Raw genomic sequence first — 11491 nt, 5'->3', positions numbered from 1 at the left:
AGCTCATGTGCGACGTCTTTCCTAGGAATTGAACGGAATGAGACGTTGTTCGACAGAATGGCTCGGCAGCGACACTTTTAAGCGAGTAAATAGCTCCTGTGCAACATGGCCCTTAAGCTGAACTGATATCCTCATTAGCTGTTATGGGTTGGACCCACAACGTATCCACGTAAGCGCGGGACCCACCACTTGTCCAGTAAGCGCGAGACCTACCTCGTCGCGGCTAGAAGTGATTCCGCCCGTGCCCGTCCGTCCGCCGCCGCCCATTGCTTTCCCCTTTCCCCATTCTTCTTCTTCCTCGGGTCTCCGGCGACCTAGTGCAGATGTCCACCTCCTCCGCCACGCAATCAAATTGGCGTCAGTATGGTCCAATGATGCTCACAAGGTGCCCTAACTGCCCATGCCCAGAGCCTCTCAAACGGTTGGTGACTAAGACGGATGAGAATGGCAATCTTGGGCAGGAGTTTGTGAAATGCTTGAGCAAACCAATGGCAGGAAGGGATGGCAAGGTTAGATCTCGGTTCTAAGCTCGTTCTTTCGCTGTTGTTTGCTTTGATTTGTCCATATTTTGTTTTTTCTCCTCGAATTTGAGATTTAGGGTTCATTTTATGGTTTGCAGATCCTGAAAAATGCACACATTTCGAGTGGATTGATGAATATGTTCAGAGGATTAAATCTGAGGGCTACATTGATTCTAGCGTGGCCGCAACCTGGGAGCTCAATTTGGGCGGGGTGCCGCAGATGGAGAATTGAGGGAGCTCGGACAGAGGGGCGGGCAGAGTTGTGCCGATGGCGAGGTACTTGGAGTCTGAACTGACCGATGAACTGAAGAGGATAAAGAAAAATCAAAGGGAGATGATCGATTTGCAGAAGCAAGCAAATATCATGGCAGTGTTTTTTTATTGCTGTGTCATTTCTCTGTTTATGTTTTACTTGCTATTCATCGTCATTAGAGGGGGCATTTAGGTCTGTCCAGTGTAGATGATGTGATCTGTGCGCCATGACAAGTTCATGTATCTTAAATGAATCAGCAGTTTGGAACACAAATTATTCAGTTTTCATGTTGTGTTTCCTCTGTTTTTTGTTCTTCAGTTAACAGAGTACACACCCAAATTTAGTTTGCAGTAAAAAACAAAATTGGGCTGCCGAGTGCGAGACTAAACAAAGTTCAGTTTCAGTACAAAAAAATTATTCGTGGGCTGGCGAATAGATGTTGGGCCCAAAATAAAAACGACGGATTATAACCAGGCCCAAAGGTGTAATTTACAAAAGGTACTACTGATTTCAATAGGAATAACCAGGCCCAAAATTATTTGACTGGTCATGTATGATTTTCAATAGGAAATAAAAACGACGGATTATATACAACAATCCAAGTTCATTTATCTTAACAGGGTTGAACATCTAATCTGATCTATATTATTTACAAACATGGCCTAAGCGGCCTACAAGATACAAGTGCAAAATCTACAGAGCTAGTACTACACGGGGCAACTACACGTGAGGAACGTCGGGCACGTCTTCTGACTGCTCCTTTTCTGGGGCTTACTCGCTGCAGAATCGCCCGTGATGCGTGGAACAGTGGCTGGAACAGGTTCTGGCTACTTCTTTTCTTGCCCTTACTCAGTGCAGAATCGCCTGTTCTGGCTGCAACGGGCCCGGCTGGAACAGGTTCTGGCTACTTCTTTTCTGGCCCGCCCCTTGGTTGCTGCGGCTGCGCTCCAATGGCCCCCCCTCCATTGCTGCCTTGCTGCTCCTGGGTCAACCAAACGAGAGATTAGTTCCTGGTGAATGGTGACAAGATAAACACAGAGCCATGAATGGTGACAAGAAAGGATCAGCCCAATACCTGGTGCACTGCATCACTGATAAATATATAAACTGACAGATAAACACATAGATGTGCACAACATAGATAAGATATAAATGGGCCCGATATAAACACGGGCATCACATAAACTGGCACAACAGTACGTAGGGCACAACAGTACGGGCGATTACAATAAACTTACAGATAAGATAGTGTTTAACATTACACATACGATAGATAAGAAAGATTAAACTACGATAAACCCGGCATGGAGGGGCGACGGGCGCGCGTCTTCACTCCTCGTCGTCGGCCGGCGGGAGGTTGTAGGGGAGGGTGTGCATGGCGTGCTCGTTGGGCCAGATGCTGTCGAGGTCGGTGAAGATGTTGTAGGTGGTGAAGCAGATGAACTCGCACCCCCCAAACCAGACACGGCCGAGGAGGTGATACGCGTCGTAGGGGTTGCGAAAGCGCACGATCATGCCCGTTCCTCCCATGCGAGACTCGTCGACGGTGAACATCTGGGGAGTTCCCACAGGGAGGTGGCGATAGAGGGTGTGAAGGAAGAGCCCCGCGAACTCCCGTCCACCCTGCCAGCGCGACATGGCCCAGACCCGGAGCTGGTTCTCCAAGACGACCCCAGCGGGGTACATCCTTTCCGGCCTGGTGCCGGGCGCTTGCAACGTCGAGTCGTGGAACTCCATGCGGGGGCTTGCGGTTGCTTGGATGTGATGCGACGGGGGGGAGAAGGAGGGCAAGGAGGAAGATGAAGACGTGCACGGGGCAGAGGAGGGTTAAATAGCAGGTTTTGGGCTGCGTCGGTTGCGGTTCGTCGATTCAGTTGCAGCAATTAATGGATGCCGCCCATTTGCATTTGCCTATTGGATCAAACGGTGCATCGCCGATTCACACACTGCGTCGAGGACTACGTCAAGCACGCCCGCCGTTCAGACTTTTGTCGGTGCACCGCGTCGAGCACGCCCGCCGTTCAGACTTTCGTCGGTGCACCGCGTCGAGCACGCCCCTCATATTCAGAGCCCATTCAGACTGCGGTCCTCGATGCGCTGCTAATGGCTCTGATGCGACGCGTGCATGCATGCAGAAAAACCGACGCGTGTCATGCAACAAAGAAGCACACGAAGTCAGAGGCGCGTACGCCACATCCATGCACCGATTCATTTCCAATCGTCGGATCTTCACCGAACTGACTAGATCCAACGGACAGGCCCTCACTCGGGCCCTCGATCCAAACCCCCGCTCGCCAGCCAATCAACACATGCGGATCACGGGCGGATCACAAACATGGCGGGGTCAGATCCAACCGCTCACTCAGCAATGATCGATGGCTATAAACATGGCGGGGTTTCGGATGGGGTTTCTCGGGTTATGGGGTTTAGGGTTGCAGTGAGCTAGGGTTGAGCACAAAAAATTCAAAAAAATTCGAAAAAATATGAAACTTTCTCGCACTGTCTACTGATGCAACTACGTTGCTATAAAAAATTGATTCATGATATATCCATGTTTAAATTAAAAAGATTCACACAATTCATGTTATTGATGGAATGATCTAGGGTAGAGCATAAGTAATTCAAAAAAAATTCAAAAAATACAAAACCAGCGCACATTGTGTACTTATTCAACTGAGTTGCTATAAAAAAATGGAAACTTGTTATATGCACAGTTTAAAACCAAAATGCACACGTTCACGATATCGACGAAATGAGCTAGGGTTGAACATAATTAATTCAAAAAAAATCAAAAAATTATAAAACGAGCACACATTGTCATTTTACATCACATACTTAGCAAACAAAAATATAATCTTTGGTTTTGAGTCGGTCAACGTTTTTGTGAAAAAGTTGACTATTTTTCAAATGAGCACAAATAATTCAAAAAAAAATCAAAACTTGTGCCCATAGTCCTATTATGTTGCATAGCAATCAAAAAAAATATAAACATGGTTTATATACAATTGCAGGAAAATGCCTTCAAGAAGATGGGATTTTGTTACAATGTACAATGTACTATGGAGGGGTTTAGGATGGAGTTTTCGGGGTTTAGGGTTGCACTGAGCTAGGGTTGAGCACAAAAAATTTAACAAAATTCGAAAAAATATGAAACTTTCTCGCACTGTCTACTGATGCAACTACGTTGCTATAAAAAAATTGATTCATGTTATATTCATGTTTAAATGAGAAAGATTCACACAATTCATGTTATTGATGGAATGATCTAGGGTAGAGCATACTTTCTCGCACTGTCTACTGATGCAACTACGTTGCTATAAAAAAATTGATTCATGTTATATTCATGTTTAAATGAGAAAGATTCACACAATTCATGTTATTGATGGAATGATCTAGGGTAGAGCATAAGTAATTCAAAAATAATTCAAAAAATACAAAACCAGCGCACATTGTGTACTTATTCAGGTGAGTTGCTATAAAAAATGGAAACTTGTTATATGCAAAGTTTAAAATCAAAATTCACACGTTCACGATATCGACGAAATGAGCTAGGGTTGAACATAATTAATTCAAAAGAAATCAAAAAAATACAAAACCAGCACACATTGTCATTTTACATCACATACTTAGCAAACAAAATATAAACTTTGATTTTAAGTCGGTCAACGTTTTTGTGAAAAAGTTGACTATTTTTCAGATGAGCACAAATATTTCAAAAAAAATCAAAACTTGTGCCCATAGTCCTATTATGTTGCATAGCAATAAAAAAAATATAAACATGGATTATATACAATTGCAGGAAAATGCCTTCAAGAAGATGAGATTTTGTTACAATGTACAATGTACTATGGAGGGGTTTAGGATGGGGTTTTCGGGGTTTAGGGTTGCAGTGAGATAGGGTTGAGCACAAAAAATTCAAAAAAAATCAAAAAAATATGAAACTTTCTCCCACTGTCTACTGATGCAATTACGTTGCTATAAAAAAATTGATTCATGTTATATCCATGTTTAAATGAAAAAGATTCAAACAATTCATGTTATTGATGGAATGATCTAGGGTAGAGCATAAGTAATTCAAAAACAATTCAAAAAATACAAAACCAGCGCACATTGTGTACTTATTCATTCAACTGAGTTGCTATGAAAAAATGGAAACTTGTTATATGCAAAGTTTAAAACCAAAATTCACACGTTTACGATATCGATGAAATGAGCTAGGGTTGAACATAATTAATTCAAAAAAAATCAAAAAAATATAAAACCAACACACATTGTCATTTTACATCACATACTTAGCAAACAGAAATATAAACTTTGATTTTGAGTCGGTCAACGTTTTTGTGAAAAAGTTGACTATTTTTCAAATGAGCACAAATAATTCAAAAAAAATCAAAACTTGTGCCCATAGTCCTATTATGTTGCATAGCAATAAAAAATATATAAACATGGTTTATATACAATTGTAGGCAAATGCCTTCAAGAAGATGAGATTTTGTTACAATGTACAATGTACTATGGAGGGGTTTAGGATGGGGTTTTCGGGGTTTAGGGTTGCAGTGAGATAGGGTTGACCACAAAAAAATCAAAAAAATATGAAACTTTCTCCCACTGTCTACTGATGCAACTACGTTGCTATAAAAAATTGATTCATGTTATATCCATGTTATTGATGGAATGATCTAGGGTAGAGCATAAGTAATTCAAAAAAAATTCAAAAAATACAAAACCAGCGCACATTATGTACTTATTCAACTGAGTTGCTATTAAAAAATGGAAACTTGTTATATGCAAAGTTTAAAACCAAAATTCACACGTTCACGATATCGACGAAATGAGCTAGGGTTGAACATAATTAATTCAAAAAAAATCAAAAAAATATAAAACCAACACACATTGTCATTTTACATCACATACTTAGCAAACAAAAATATAAAATTTGATTTTGAGTCGGTCAACATTTTTGTGAAACAGTTGACTATTTTTCAAATGAGGACAAATAATTCAAAAAAACAAAAAAAAAATCAAAACTTGTGCCCATAGTCTTATTATGTTGCATAGCAACCAAAAATATATATAAACATGGTTTATATACATTTGCAGGAAAATGCCTTTAAGAAGATGGCGTTTACCCTACCTTATGAGGTCGTTTGTCACACATTTTTCATGACTATGGCTCTAACTTAACAAAAGAGCTGAGAATGATGACATAACAACCATATTTGAGTTGTTGTGGTAGCATTGAAACATCATACCCGAGTCAAAAGTTCAACTTACTCCAAATTTGAATTTAAACCGAAATTTTTATTTTTCATCAAATTTGAAATTCAGTTTGAAAACAATAATAATCAAACAAGTTTTGATGGAAACATGTGGGTACATAGTGCCCAACAAATTTTATTACATGCCATAAATTTCAAATGATCAACAGTTCTATCTCTTCCGACCACGCCGTGTACCCTTCTTCGCCTTGGCATTTCTTGTTTTTGGTTGTACTGCACACACAAGTTCACTGATCATCTTGGTTTTCTTCACTGGACTCGACGCTATCGCGTCATGAAACTCGATATCAGCTTCGGTTTCGACAGTTTCGACAGTGTGCACATCTTCAGTTTCAGTTTCGATAGTGTGCACAACTTCAGTTTCGACAGTGTGCACAGCTTCAGTTTCGACAGTTTCGACAGTGTGCACAGCTTCAATTTCGTCACTTGCAGCACCAAAATGTTCCATCCACTGACTTGTTTGCCTTCTGCTACCACTCACTCTTGCTCTTTTTGTTGGCCAACACTGTTCAACAACAATAGGCTGAGTTGGAAGCTTCCTCCTGAAAACAACAAAGCATGCCACATATTTATAATTTAAACAAAATCAGAATATGAACAAACACAAATAAACAAGCACATACTTTCTCGGATTAGGAGGAGTGAAAATGCAAAGTCTGGATCCCTCTCTGTGCCCAAGTATTTGGCACCTTTTGCATCTGTTTTTGTTACCCTTTTGAGCCCTTTTTGGCTTTGCATCTTTCTTGTCCTTCTTGCCCTTCTTACTACTCCCACCTTTTTCAAACCATGCTTTGAATCTACTCTGTTTAAGTCTGCCTGCCTTTCTTTTTGTTAGAGGAGGACACATGGAATATTCAAGCGGCACTTCTGGCCACTGTTCCTGATCTATAAGAGGTGGAATTGGAGTTGCATATGCAGCTCTGAATTTTGCTACCGAATAATACTCATGGAGATATGGATGCATATTTATCTTTGGTTGGCCGGCTAAGAATAGAATCGCATGATCAGATGGTTTACCAGTGGCCTGCCATTCGAGGCAACTGCAATCATGCAATTCAGTGTCAACAACATGCCTCCTTCCAGTCTTGTTATCTCTAACTTCAGCACCCCACAGTGATGATTTTTCAACAGACAAATGTGCAAGACCTCTGCTTCTGTTGACCACCTGTTGCACCACTGCTGGAAGTTTATCACCTTGCAGACAATCAGCAATCTTTTTTCTCAATTCCCACAGCCGCATGAGCATGATCCTGATTTGATCAACCATGTCATGCACAGGCAAATCTTTTAGCTGCTTCACCTTGTTGTTGAAACTTTCTGCCAAATTGTTGTTGATATGGTCACACTTGATGGCAGTGTTGAATCCTGACCTGTACCATAATAAAGAATGGTAGGTGTTCAACCATGTACCAAACTCCTCACATGTTGCCATTACCTTACTAAGATGATATGAATGTGTCTGTTTAGTGTAAGATCTTGCTGCCGGCCACATTCTCCCAAATTCATCTCCTCTTAATTTTTTGATCAAATTCATCCACAAATGGTCGAAGCACTCCCTTTGCTCAGCATGTGGGAACACATTTTTAACTGCATTTTCTAGACCTTTGCATGCATCTGTGTGTATTGCCAAAGGTGACACTGGCCCTAAGCATCTTTTCAACTGCATCATGAACCATGTCCACGAAGCCTCTGTCTCTGACTGAAACAAGCCAATAGCAACTGGACACATCCAGTTATGTCCATCTAGAGCATTACATGCTGCTAACTGACCATTCCACTTACCTGTCAAAAATGATGAGTCTATGCTCAAATATGGACGACATCCTGCTTTGAAGCCATCGATGCAAGGCTTTAAAGCCGTAAAAAATTTGGAGAAATAAACCTTGCCATCCTCTGATACCTCAGTATCTATCTCGACAACACTGCCAGGTGAACTTTTCTCCACCTCTGCTTTGAAATTGAAAAGCATCCTAAATGTGTTTGCCCAATCACCATACAAATTATTCATTGCCCTTTGTTTAGCCTTCCACACTGTGGTATAATGCAGTTTAATGGGGTACAACTTTTCCAAGTCTACTTGGAGTCTTTTTGCAGTAGTGTTGGTTGTTTTGGCCAAAATTGAAGTTATCTTTTCTGCAACCCAAATCTGTGATGTCATGCTTGATTTTTTCTGTGAACTTGTGAGACAAGTATGTTTATTAGGGATTTGGTTAACCCTGACAGTACTTCCATCAGGCTGCAGTCTAGCAGATATGTACCACTTGCAAGCCCTCCTACCACTACCATCAAAACCTCTTTCTATCAGTCCAAACTGTCTTGGCATCAAACTGATGTCTGACTGCATAAGTATTGAAAGACAACCTGAACTCATCCATGTTTGGCCACAACTTCCCCACTCGAATGACAGGGTTTTCTTTGTCATACACATGCACTAGCTCTTCATCATGTGCATCATCTACATCATCTGCAGCATCTTTCATCAACTGTTCATCTACATCACTCAATTCTCTGTCATCATTATCACTTGTATTAGCTTCATCCCTCTCCTCCTCATCTTTGTCATCGACTGGAATGCCAAATAGTTTGGCCATCTCAGTGTCAGCAATTGGTGCAATGACCAAATCAGTAGGCTCCTCCAACTCAACTGCATTCCAATCAACAACATTAACATTTCCCTCTTCTGCATGTGCATTAGCCCCATCGGCTATTACTGTTAGATCCGTAATAATGGGAACGATATGCCTCTGCGAAGCCCAATCATCATCTGCCTTCTGCATAGCCAAGTGTGACGGCACATAACCTACCTTCGAGTCAATATTCAGATCAACGAGCTCAGCAAAAAATTCAGCCCTGAGGCTTGCCCAGCCCTCTTGCCTATCGATTTCAACAACAATATCTTCACCATCTTCCACTCTGACATACTCTCCTTTGAAATCATCATACCGCAATAGTGAAACCTCTTGCTCTGGACCCCAAAGCACAGTTTCCGCAATTTTCTCCACCAATTTCCTCACTGCCTTCTCTTCCATCGACTGTATCTCATTGGGATCAATTTCTGCACAATCAACCTCCCATTTCACAATTGTGTCTCTCTGGATGTTCTCAATGCTACCATCAACTAATTTTGCCGTCGATGGAAAGAAATTGATTGCAAATTCAAATGTTTCAGCAGCATTGCCTCTGTTATAGGCGGGCGGGCAGCGTCAGACAGAGCAACGATTGCCTTCAATCGCACTCACAAAATGGGCGGAAGGGAGGCGCATTACCTATTCGAAGCTGAATCTGGCGGCTCCTTCTCGACCTCACCACGGGCTCCTCTCACCGCGCGCCCCCTCTCACCTTCTATCGATTTCACCAAGCAAAACAGAGAGCTCAGATCTACAAGGCGGAGGGGATTGGGACTAGAGTATCGAATTCACTCACCACCATGGCCGCCGCCGCCGAAAGGGGGCTACGCCGAGAAAGAGGGCTCCTCCGCCGTAGCCGCCGCCGGAGCTGAAGATGTCGAGCAGTTTCGGACAGTTCTAGTTGGGCAGTTTCACGAGATGCAGTGCTAATTAATTTGGGCCCAAATTAGGTAAGACATGACTTAACGCAAATTGGACTAGTTGACTAAGGTTTTATCGCATGTGTGGCCGTGAGCTATTTTTTTTTTGAATGAAAGGGGTTGCCCCCCTGCCCCATCTTTTTATAATGAAGCAGATAGAACATAGTTCAAAAGTCGCCTAATAACCAGGCCCCACTACCACACCACGCATCAGGCGATACACACAGGTAAAGTCCTGAAAGGCGGCCAGACCATACAAAGCACTACCACAAACTGAAAACAAGGACAAGTCTGCAAGGAAATAACGCTATCTATTACAGCTGAGATCACTCATTCCTCCAGGCAATCCGAAGCAGCTCGGCTCGATGCTTGTCCAGGAGCAAAACAAACCTTCTCAGCACCTCCACTTGAGCAGCGTCGCAGAGCACCATCCATTTTTGCAAGTTCCCTTTTAATTTGGCAAGGCCGCAGCCCAGACCCCTCCATGATCGTCCCTGGAAACAGAAATCATTTCTCAAAGTCCATATACTCCACAAGGAGGCAGCAGTGATCATATTAAGCATAGTTCTTTTATTTTTGTCTTTCCACATAGAAGAAACATCATCAAAACATTGAATCTTTCTAATCATAAAAAAATCAGAAATAATAGATCAAATATGCTCAGCATTGATACAGTTAAAAAACAGATGTTGTATAGATTCCTTTTCATTACAGAACAGGCAGGTGAGGTCATCCATATTTTTCCTCTTAGCCACATTATCTCTAGTCAGAACTTTGTTATATAGACACAACCACACAAACACATGGATATTCTGAGGACATAGAACCTTCCACAAGTCATCTCCATACAGAGACCCCACACCACCAAAATTGATACATTTATAAAAAGACTTGACTGAGTATCCCCCATTCTTCTCTAATACCCACACAGGTATATCAGGATTATTAGATAGGGGGTAATTTTTAATATAATCAATGAGACTCTCCCACTGATTCATCAAATCCCTATCTACACATCTTCTAAATGTAAGTCTCAGGTCAGTACCATCCCAAACATGGGACACCACACAATCTTGTTGATTACAAATATCAAACAAATCCCAAAATCTAACTTTAAGGGAACAATCCCCAGCCCATTTGTCATGCCAAAATCTAATGTTCCTACCATTACCAATCTTCCATTCATAAAAATTCCTAGCAGCCTGGAGAGCCCAAGAGATACTCTTCCAAACAGGGGAACCCCCTTGTTGTCTGGACCAGAAAATATTAGGATTATCAACATCATATTTAAAAACAAGCAGTTTCTTCCAGTCACTATCTCTGCTGTTATGGAATCTCTTCCCCCAAGAAGCCAGCAAGGCCATGTTATAATCTCTAATATTTGGTATGCCCAATCCACCAAATTCCTTCTTCCTGGAAACCAGCCCCCATTTGGCCAAGTGATATTTGTGGTGGTCTCCCATATTCCCCCACAGAAAATGAGCCATCTGAGAGTTGATGGCATTAATGGCCCACTTAGGGAATTTCAGTACAGCCATTAAATAAGCAGGAATGCTAATCACACATGCACACAGCAAAATAATCTTCCCCTTATATGTAAGATATCTACCTAGCCACCCAGAAATGCCTTTAATGATTCTATCAATGATAGGTTGGAGATCCTCCCTTCTCAACTTATCATAATGTAGTGGAACACCCAGATACTTAATGGGGAACGAACCCAAGTTACAGCAGAAAATTTGGGCAAAGATATTAGCTCTCTCCTCACTCATGTTAATGGTAATAAGATCACTTTTATGGAAATTGATTTTCATCCCAGATATGCATTCAAAACAAGACAAGATCCATTTAAAACTTTTTGCTTTTTCATAGGAATCCTCCAGAAAGAGGA

Source organism: Hordeum vulgare, chromosome 4H (assembly GCF_904849725.1).
Source record: "Hordeum vulgare subsp. vulgare chromosome 4H, MorexV3_pseudomolecules_assembly, whole genome shotgun sequence".
NCBI classification, from domain to species: domain Eukaryota; kingdom Viridiplantae; phylum Streptophyta; class Magnoliopsida; order Poales; family Poaceae; genus Hordeum; species Hordeum vulgare.
Note: the sequence above shows the minus strand (reverse complement) of the source record.